Source organism: Dromaius novaehollandiae, unplaced genomic scaffold (genome assembly GCF_036370855.1).
Source record: "Dromaius novaehollandiae isolate bDroNov1 unplaced genomic scaffold, bDroNov1.hap1 HAP1_SCAFFOLD_78, whole genome shotgun sequence".
NCBI lineage: Eukaryota > Metazoa > Chordata > Aves > Casuariiformes > Dromaiidae > Dromaius > Dromaius novaehollandiae.
In genome coordinates, this window is record NW_026991302.1 from 391,056 (window position 1) to 402,228 (window position 11,173).

Below are 11,173 nucleotides of genomic sequence, written 5' to 3' on the forward strand. Positions count from 1 at the left end.
AGGCAATCCCCCCTTTGTTTTTATCGAGGCTGGACTGGCTGATTTCAGTAGTCCCACATCCATTCCTGAAGAGCTCCATAATTTTTTAGAAACTGATTCTAAACCTGTTGGAATTTGCAGATTAGTTGACTCTGGTTCTGGTGTCTTAGCCAGAACACACGAACCCATAATTATTAGCTTTATCCCTTCCGGCTGTAAGCAGATCTGAGTATCCAAGGCTTGCAGGAGATCTCTCCCCAAAAGGCATATAGGTGCGTCTGTGGAAATTATAAAATGTCCCCACACTGTTTTACCCCCAATAGTGAGTAATAAGGGCTTAGATAACATTCATTCGCCCTTTCCCATCACTCCTTGCATCACTATTTTATCTGATGATTTGCATCCTTTAGGCTCAAAATTTAAAAGGGAAAGGGTGGCTCCAGTATCCACTAGAAAGGGAACTTCTAAACCTTCTGTATTGCCATTACGTGACCCTCAAAATCCAAATCTACATCCCATAAATTTACTCCAATTTCCACAGTATTTTCTGAGTCTCCTGTTTCCTCTCATTGTGGATTGACTGGGAATCGCCTGGTCTCCTCCTTAGTGTTTGATTGTCTCATGCCGGTTCCTCTGTTCCTAACTACACGGGGCCTCACTGGGCACTCCTGCTGCCAGTGTCCTTGTTCCCCACAATAATAACAAACATCATTAACTCCTGACTGTACAGCACGTTCACTTTGGTTCCATCTATCTCTCCTGGCTCTTTCACGTCCCCTCCCCCTGGGTCCTCTAAATCCATCTCTTAACACAGCTGCTAACACACTAACTTCCTCTTTTTTTTGCTGTCTCTTTTCTTTTGCCCTCTCCTCCTCTCGACTATTATACACAAATGTGGCTAAACGTATTATTTCATCCATTCGCTTTCCTGGCCAGTCAGGAACATGTTTGGAAAACTACTTTCTAATGTCTGGGGCTGCTTGGTCTACAAATGTGGAAATCATTAGCGGCCTGTTAGCCTCGGCTTCTGGGTCTAGTCCTCCCCCATACATTCTGACTTGCTTAATTAGCCTAGCAAAGAAAGCCGAGGGGTGTTCCTCTGCCTGTTGCTGACACTCCCTTACTTTAGACCAATTTGCAGTCTTTTGTCCTGCCAAACGTATAGCTTCTTCTAAGCCCTCTCTGGCTAATTGCAACTGCCTGTAATCTGCATCTACATTATGATTCCATCCGGGGTCCACAGCTGGCCAGGCTGTTTGAGCAGCCCCAACACACCCCTCTGCTGCCCAACGGCGGTTTGCATCCAAAATTGAGCACCTTTCATCTGGAGTGAACACAGATTCAAGGAGCATTTGTACATCTCCCCAGGTAGGGTCATACGCCCGCATAATTCCCCTTATGATTTGTAACACTCTTTCTGGATCATCCCTAAGTCTGGGGAGCCGTTGACTCCATATAATTAAATCTTGGGGTCTCCAGGGTCGGTAAACTCGTGTTGTGGCGACCCGAGGTACCCCTTCCAGACCGGGTGGGGGCACTCCTGGCACAGGAAGGCCTTCCAGAGGAGCTTGAAAGGCGGGGGCGGAAGGCAAGCGGGGGTGTAGGGAAGCTGAAGCAGAGGGTAGAGCATAGGGTGGAATAGTTTCCACAAGCGTTTCAGCAGCTGCGGTACTTACAGCATTCTGAGGAAAGAGTCTCTCTTTCCTAGGCGCCTCCTTTCGTCTAGCAAATGCCCAGTTGTCCCATACATACCAGTAATCCATTTGTCTGGGGAACCTATTCTGCAAATGATGACGCAGGAAAGTTAGTTCCTGGTAACTGAAGGACCCCTGGGGTGGCCATCGCTCTGCCAGATTACCTTCCTTAGTCAGGAACGGCCAATCCTCCTGACATAGTTGGACTAACCTTTTTCTCCCTAAATTTTTGGTACCATCAATCTTACTCCAGTTTACCAAAATTTCGGCTAAGGGCGTTCCCTTTTCTATGCCGAAATTATTTCCCATACTGAGTTCCTGAAAAGTGCGTCTTAAGCAAATCAGGCAGTGCACTTCCTTCCCGGTAACACCAGTCCCTGTAGCTGGTGTGATCACACACACTATTTCTCTCCCTCTCTTTCTCTCGCTCTCTGGGAACTGCACTCACACCACCCGAGTCTTTAACTGCTAGGACTGCTGTCCCTTCGCAGCAGGCGGCTTCTCAGCCGACGGGTGCCCCAATCGGTTCCCAGGCTACACGCACACACACACACACACACACACACACACACACACAACACACAGTGCTGTTTACACTCACACCAGTCACGGTGACTCTAGATTTCAGTCTTACAGTTTTGCAGTGCGCCTTATGCTGATCAGGCTGCACAACCCTCCTCCGGCCGGACCGAGCTGGGACTTAAAACCCACTCTAATCCTGGGGATGGGACTCCTACCTGTCCCCCTGGTATGCCTTACAGTGGCCAGCCCGCGTACCCCCCACACACACCTGGTACGCCTTACGGTGATCAGTCCGCGTACCCTTTCAGTGCACTGTTACCAGACCAGAATTTAGAATTTAGGCGGGAGTTTAAGACTCACCTTCTCGGTGCCTCTCGGTGCCAAAGATCCCAGGTGAACTCACCCGATGGCGCCAGATGATTGTTTGGAGATGAGAGGCCCCAACAGTGGTCGCCTAGGGTCCCATGTGGGGTGCCAAACTGTTATGGAAATTAGGCCTGTCGGCCACCATAACAGGGCTCGACCCTAGGTTCCCGCAAGTAAAGTTCAGAGGCAAATCAAAACAAATCAGATAATTTTAATCACGCGCGTACCGTAATTACAGCTCGAGCTGGGTGCCTCCTAAGAGGGACCCTAACATAAACAAATCCTGGGTAATTATAGTCTTTTCGACTTCCATTTCCCACCCCTCACGCGGTAGTTAGCCCAATAGTAATTTTTTGGTCTGGGGTCTCCTGCTCCTGATTGGGTCTCATCATCTTTCTGAGGCAAGCTGGTTTTCTCCTTTTTTTTGTTTTTTTGCAGTCTCTGATGATGGTTGTACCTCTGTTTTTGTTGGGTCTGGCGGCTGTTTCCCAAGGTCTTATTTTCCCAATTGTTTTGGCGTCTTCCCTCTCGGAGTCGGAGACACAGGAGCGCAGACTGCGTGTGGCTTCCTTATTTTCCCAGCCTGAATGAGCTCTGAGGCACTATTTTTTATTAAACTAGGTAAAGATTCGTTACTTTTCCCACATGCAGCCTAAGGCTTCAGCAAATCTAGCCACTCATGCTAAGCAAGTTTTATGTAAGTTGTGCTAAGCAGCTATTTCTAGACAGTTTCAATTCACTATTCTTTAACACTCACAAACACAGCCAGCAGCCAGGGGCCTCTCTCTCGCCTATGAGGCACTGAGGCTGCTGTGACCTCACAAGCCCACCCAGCAGTCATTGGCCTCAAACTGGCCTATCAGGCACTGAGGCTGCTGTGACCTCACAAGGACAGCCAACAGCCAGGAGCCATCCCACTGGCCTATGAGGCTATAGGACTGCTGTGACCTCACAAGCACAGCCAGCAGCTATGGGCCTGCCAGTGACCTATCAGACACGTGTCGCGGCCCGAAAGGAGTCGTTCAGGACGACCTCCCTCCCCTTAGGACCAACGACCAAGTTCGTGATGCCCTTGCACTCAATTAAGGTGAAAACGACACCAGCCAACCAGTTTAAGATTTATTAAGGCAAAATGGAATCAACTAACGAGACATGTCCCGCGTCACACGTTTAGGGAAAAAGAGAGGAAAAGGGGAAGAGAGAGAGAAAGATATCACCACCCGTGGATCCAGCGGCGTCCCGTTGGTCCTCTTCTTTTGGGAGTCCTTGCGGCGGGGCGGGGGGGCAGAGGGGGGAAGCTCCCGTCTGGTTCCGCTGACTCTGCTCGAGTTCTTCAGTCGTCGCAAGCAAGCCCCCCCATTCACACAGTCTGCAGTTTTTATAGGTTCTTGCCCGGCCTCTGGGAGGTGCTTCCTCGCTTCCCATGCAGATTAACCGTCATGCGCAGTCCGCCCTCTCGGAACCTTCCAGAAATGGGCTGGGGTATCTGGGGGTCTCCTGCTCATGCACAGATGGCAAATGAGTACGTGCGGTTCGTGCCCTAGAGACGCCCTTCTGCCCTTTTCGCACCCTTTTTACCCCGTGCAGGTGCACGAGGTTGTTTACTTCGCAGACGGCTCCCGGGGGCGCCAGCGCGGCATTGCCCGACACACCTTGGCAGCGGCAGCTTTGCAGCAGCAGCAGCAATGTCAAGACAAAACCGCATTTAGTACCGGTCCTCTACACCACCCCGTGTCTCAACATTGCAGCTTGGCAGCAGGAGAGAGAGAGAGAGAAAGCAAGCAAGCAAGCAAGGAAGGAAAGGAGAGAGAATTAGGGACGGGGGGGAAGTCGTGGGAACAACATGGGTTTGGGTAAAAAATAAAGTGCTTAACAGTGATTAAACAGAGGTCTTGCTCAATGCAAGCTTATTCTTTAACAACTTCAACAACATTTAACTTTACAAAACAGACATCAAAACTGAGTTAATGAGGTAGGATTGTTACAATAGGCATAAAACAGCTGGCAAATGCGCTGTGGATGTCAATATGCAATTTCCTCCTTCAGGAGAAACTGGGAAATGATGGGTACTGTGGTTGGCCACGGCCAATGGATGGCACGGATTTTCTTTATGCCGTCCGGCAAGGTGGTAGGAACAAATTGCATATTTGACACAACATGTCCGATTAATTGAACAAAGCAAGGAATTATACAAGAACATTAAGGCGGCAACTGCACCTAACAAATACAATATTAACTGTTTCACCCACGGTGCCCCCAGTAACCAGGACTACAAATCGCCACTCCAGCCATTCCAGGTTTGGACGGGGACGTGGGCTATTTTTCTGATATCTTTGGTTAACTGGAGAACTACTTCGCCTACATCATCTATTTCCAAACAACAGTTAGGAATATTTAATTTCCCACACACTTCTCCCTCTTCAGCTAACAGGTAATCTAAAAACCATGTGGTGCTGAAGGATTGCCGTGCGCATCTGTTGGGATTGCCAAGTTAGAAGATCTATCGTGTCAGCGGTTTTGTTGGTAATAATTTCTAGAGCCGCTTGTAGTCTGATTATTTCCCCATTTTTGCGTCCCGCCCAAATTTCCCTTAATGGATCGCGTCTTACAGGCAACACTTCTGTCTCCAAGGTTATCATATACCTTTATGCCTAACCGAGGTCCACTTGTTTCTGGCAAAAGGAAAAACAAAGGTCTGATAATCCCTATATAACAAATTCCCAACCACCCCGTGGGTAAAAATGTATATGCTGTGTGCCTGCATATCCAGTAATGCCCCTTCTTAGCTCCAATGCCCTGAGCAAATGGCCCGTTTATCCCTGGTGGGAATTGAAAGTAAGTTGCATCTCTGTTGCCCAGAGGGCTGAAGAAGGTGGTTGCCCCATCACCTATTCGGCCGGCACAATACCAAGCCCCAGAAGTGTATTCTGGTGGTAGGTTTGCCATAGCACATATAAGCACATTAAGACAAGAAGTATCTTTCCAACACAGGTTAAGAATGCCATTCTTGGCTGTTGTGTTTTCAACAATAAAGCTAATTATGATCGCAGCACACAATTACAAAAAATGATAAAAATAACTGTTATAACTACCACAGGTAGTATCGTTGAGGACACTCAAGCTCAACATAAGACAAGTCTTCCCCAGTGCCCTCTTCCTTTTACATTGTTGACCTAAAAGGAAGGGAGGATCCACCTGGCATGGATTCTATGATCTTTCCCATGGGCATCAGTAGCTACCCATGCATACAGATTTTTTGAAGCTTTTAGTACTAGAGGTATTTGTCCCACAGTGGGTAAGTCCACTAGAACCGGTTGTCCTGGGTAATACAAGGGATTCCTCGGTTTCTTATTCTCCCCAGTCCCAGGTAAGAGGGATGGAGGATTAGGGCAAAAAGCAGCGAGTCTGGGGCAGCCATTTACTCCCCATCGTCCATTGACTTTAGTTACTGCATCAGATATTCGTCGCGCCCATCCGGGATTGTGCGGTCTCAGGGTTCGTTTTAAGAGTCCTGGGGTGCAGACGGGGTCTTGGGATAAGGGAGGAGGAACTCTGGGGTTTGAGGAAGATGGGGTTCCCCTTATCCTGTCCCAACTTCTTACCAAACCTTCCAGGTTGGGAGTTGGTAACCTATCCATGACTTCTCTGGGAATTCCCTTTGAAATGCCTTCTGCCCATAATAATTGTCTCCTGCTATCCAACACCCGTACCGGTTTCCCAGGATGTGGGTGTTGCAGGGATTTATATTGCCTCCCACTTTCCTCAACTCTTCTTATTTCTGCTTTATGCTTTGTTTCCCCCGGCCAGTGAATCCCATACGCCTTCCGTAATTAATTAGCTCCTGTGCCACCTCCCCCCAAGTCATGTCGGGGGGGCCTCCCCTTCGTCTCGGTCGGGGAGTTCGTAATCGGTCTTGCAGCTGAACAGCATATAGTTTTAAAGCATCAGGAAGTCCCCTGATCAGAGGATGTGACCTCTCGGGGTCTGCCACACACTGCATGGGGGAGGGCTGCTGCGGAAGCAGCAAACGGTCATGCATCAATTGGAGGCAAGCAGTTTTCTGCACGCTTTCCAGAATGTGGCCCGCTGTGGGTGTTTTAATAGAAAAAGGGTCTCCTCTTTCCATTGGGTCTAATCCTCCTGCCCAGTAGGCTACCCTCTGGGTCAAGGACCATGGTTCCCTGTTATCATTTGTGGTTAGAAAGACTCTGGGTCCCCAATATCCTCTAGCTTCATCTTCGCTCAGCAGAATGCGATCCCCCCCGGTGAGGGAGACTCTCCACACATACTCAGTTTCAGTTTCCCGGGAGCCCCGGGAGTATTTTTCCTGTATTTTAGCCAAGTCCTGAGGGGAATAGGGGATAATACGCGTGGTACGTCGTTGAATACCCCCCTGACCATTATCAGTGGTTTCCGTTTTAATCAAGGGTCTCATTACTACATTCCCATCTCCAGGATAAAAGCAGTTCCTGCTGTCTTCTAATTCTTTAATTGGATATATGGATTTTAGATCAGATGCCTGTTTTCCGTCTAGTTCGGCCAAATTCGAGAATCCCGGTTCACTATCATCAACGCCCCGCCTGTTTTCTTCCAATTCAGACCGCAGGATTCTCTCTCGGTCTAGTGAGTCTGATAAGATTATGTGAAGCCGCTGAGTATGGTTGCGCTCCGCAGTGAGTTGACTTTGCAAGTTTCTTACCTGTTCTTGCAAAGACTCAACTGTCTCTTTGGCTCGACTCCGGGAGTCTTGCAAGAACTCGATTGTCTCTTTGGCTTGACTCTGGGAGTTTCTTATGTGTTCTCCCAAGGACTCAATGGTCTTTTTATCACCTTGCCTACCCCACCGGGCCGCAATTAGTGCCGCCCCTAAAAAACCACAAACTGTTGCCCGAGCCATGCCAAGAGAGAGCAGGTCTTTATAGCCCTTCAGATTCGCAAAAAGAGGATTATCCTTCATTGTCGGATCCTCTGTACTACAAATTATTCACAAGCACAGCACACTGTCACGGGCCTGCCACTGCCATAAAGGGCACGGAGGCTGCTGTGACCTCACAAGCACAGCCAGCAGCCATGAGCCTGACAATGTCCTCGGAGGCACTGAGGCTGCTGTGACCTCACAAACACAGCCAGCAGGGGGCGCTGTAGACTAACCTATGAGTCACTGAGGCTGCTGTGACCTCACAAGCACAGCCAGCAGCCATGAGCCTGCCACTGGCCTAGGAGGCACTGAGGCTGCTGTGACCTCACAAGCACAGGAGCAACCATGAGCCTGCCACTGGCCTTGGAGGCACGGAGGCTGCTGTGACGTCCCAAGCACAGCCAGCAGCCAGGAGCCTGCCACTGCCATAGGAGGCACTGAGGCTGCTGTGACCTCAAAAGCACAACCAGCAGCCAGGGGACTGCCACTGCCTAGGAGGCACAGAGGCTGCTTTGACCTCACAAGCACAGCCAGCAGTCAGGGGCCTGCCACTGGCTTATGAGGCACTGAGGCTGCTGTGACCTCACAAGCTCAGCCAGCAGCCATGAGCTAGCCAGTGGCCTAGGAGGCACAGAGGCTGCTGTGACCTCACAAGCACAGGAGCAGCCAGGAGCATGCCACTGGCCTAGGAGGCACGGAGGCTGCTGTCACCTGACAAGCCCAGCCAGCAGCCAGGAGCCTGCCACTGCCCTGAGAAGCACTGAGGCTGCTGTGACCTCACAAGCACAGCGAGCAGCCAGGAGCCTGCCCCTGGCCTAGTAGGCACTCAGGCTGCTGTGACCTCACAAGCACAGAAAGCAGCCATGAGCCTGACACTGGCCTAGGAGGCACTGAGGCTGCTGTGACCTCACAAGCACCGCCAGCAGCCAGGGGATGCCCCTGGTGTATGATGCACTGGGACTGCTTTGACTTCACAAGCACAGCCAGCACCCAGGAAGCTGACACTGGCCTATCAGGCCCTGAGGTTATTGTGACCTCACAAGCACAGCCATCATCCATTGGCCTGCCACTGGCGTATAGGGCATGGAGGCTGCTGTGACCTCACAAGCACAGCCAGGGGACTGCCACTGCCTTGTGAAGCACTGAGACAAATGTGACCTCACAAGCACAGAATGCAGCCAGGGCCCTGCCCCTGGTGTATCAGGCACTGGGACTGCTTTGACTTCACAAGCACAGCCAGCAAACAGGGGTCTGCCACTGGCCTATGAGGCAATGAGAGTGCTCTAACCTCACAAAAAAAGCTGGCTTACAGGATCCTGCCACTCGCCTATTAAGCACTGTGGCTGTGAGGCTGCTGTGACCTCACAAGCACAGCCAGCAGGCACTGGCCTGCCCCTCGTATATCAGGCACTGAGGCTGCTGCTGTTGTCCGAAAAGTGGATTCGTTGCCTGGTGTGCAATAAGCCAATAATTACACACTCAGGAGAGACATTTGCTTATTTATTTCAGAGTTGCACAAGCCTGGGTGCTCGGTCGTTTCCCACAAATCAAGCACACACAACCCCCCCCCAACTTTTCAAGTAGCATTTATACAAACAAATTGCCAGATTTGCAATTTTCCCTTTTACACTGATTGGTTAGTGATTTCTTCATTCCCCGGGTCCCACCCCTGTCTCCCAAGGTCCTGATGAGGGGAGATCAATTAACACTGCCCCAGCAGGGACAGTAGGTGTTATCTCCCAAAGTCCTGACAAGGGGGAGATAGTCCAGACCCCTTAATTAACATTGTTTCAGCAGTGAGAGGAGGTTTTGCTTCCCAAGGTCCTGGTGCCCAAGCAGGCCTTATTTCAAAGCCTTGACATCCTCCCTTTCGGAGTGTGGGGCACAGGAATGCAAACTGCTTGTAACTCCCTTATCTTTCCAGCCTGCACCAGCTCTGGGGCCCTTTCTTACTGAACTAGGAGTGTGGCCTAAGGCTTCAGCAAATTTAGCTACTCATGAAGCAAGTTTTACCTAAGTGGCTACCTCTAGACCACTTCAGACTTAATGTTAGAAGTTATCCTAATCTACCTAGTTCACGCATTCCTTCTGAGCTTCCCAGGGTTGTCTTGTAACAATTCCCCCCTTTGAGACTTATATGATCATTTTCATATTAGTCTCACTCTTTTAAAATCTTTCCCATATTAATTTTGTACAACATCTACAAATGCATTGAATCACTACATAAACGCATACAAAAACTACTAACACCATTCCCAAAATTGTTAAACACTTTCTAACCCATGAGCTCACGTCAGGGAACCAGGAAGTCAACCATTTCCATGTTTCTTCAAATCCAAAAGAGGTATCCTCTTTCTGAACCCCATGTAAGATTTCAGTCTGCTTCCAGATTTCATTTAGATCGGTAGAAATTCTCCCGCTTTGATCCACATATACACAGCAACTAGTATTTATTATTGTACATACTCCTCCCTGAGATGCCAATAACATATCTAGAGCCATCCTGTTTTGGGTAGTTATTTTCGCAATTTCTGAAACCTCCTCTTGTAAAGCTGCAGTGGCATCAGAGGTTTTATTCCCTATTTTTTTCAATAACTGCTGAAATATTTACTATTGCTTTTTCAAGTTCACTCACTCCCAGTTGTGGAAACAGCCACCTTACAAATGACTGCAACCTAGTAGGTCGATCTATTAAAGGATTATTGACCCTCTTTTGTCTCCTTATGAATGTTCTTAGCCAGGATTTTTGGTATTTATTACTCAATTCTTTTCTTATAGTAACATTAGGGATTATTGCCCCTAAAGTACATGTCCCTGACCAATTAGGAGGTAGCACTTTTCGTGCCTTGTTTCCACACAACCAATACCATCCACTACCTTTTGGAACACGCCACCCATTTAGTTCCTTACTTGGCCACTTATAACCTATTCAGGTATCCGAGAGCAATCTTTATGACCTCCTACCTTAATGGCTCCAGTACAGTTGATCGGTTGCTTTCCATAAAGTATAGTTTTCTCCCACCATTTATTACTATTATTACATCTTTGGATACATTGATAATAATCTCCTGTCACCCTCTGGACTTCCCATTCCTGTTTCGTTGTTTCATAGGCACTCCAATTAGTGGGAAGCCCTTGTTGGAAAGTTCAGGGAAGTGGGTACACACCCAGCAATCCCTCTGGTTAACTATCTTCATAGATTTCGTAATTACTTCCAAATGGAGATTGTGACTCCAAAATCCTTCCTGATTCCCTTTAATTGTTTGGCTCAGGTAACCTAGAAAAACTAACCACCACATTTCTCCCCTGGTTGTTAAGGAGAACATCATTTTTACAGAGATACCGTAACAACAATATTAACCCTATTCCTAACAATCAGATTAAAGCATTTTTTCCCTGAATACAATCTAAATTTAAAACCGATTCGCTTCTAATACATCTCATATATCTTTATATATTTTTAACTTTAGAGGTTGAACTTGTTCAGCTTTCCACGTCTCTCGAGGTACTGCTTTCACTCGGGTGTAATCTAAAAGTATAACTGGATGTACCTACGGAGAGAAGAACCTTTGCCATAGACAAGAGATAATCACTTAAAATTTGATCACCCTTAACGTGCATTTGAATTTCATTTCCAGTTAAATTTACAGTGTAAGGTTTGCCATACAGAATCTCAAATGGACTAACTTTCTCC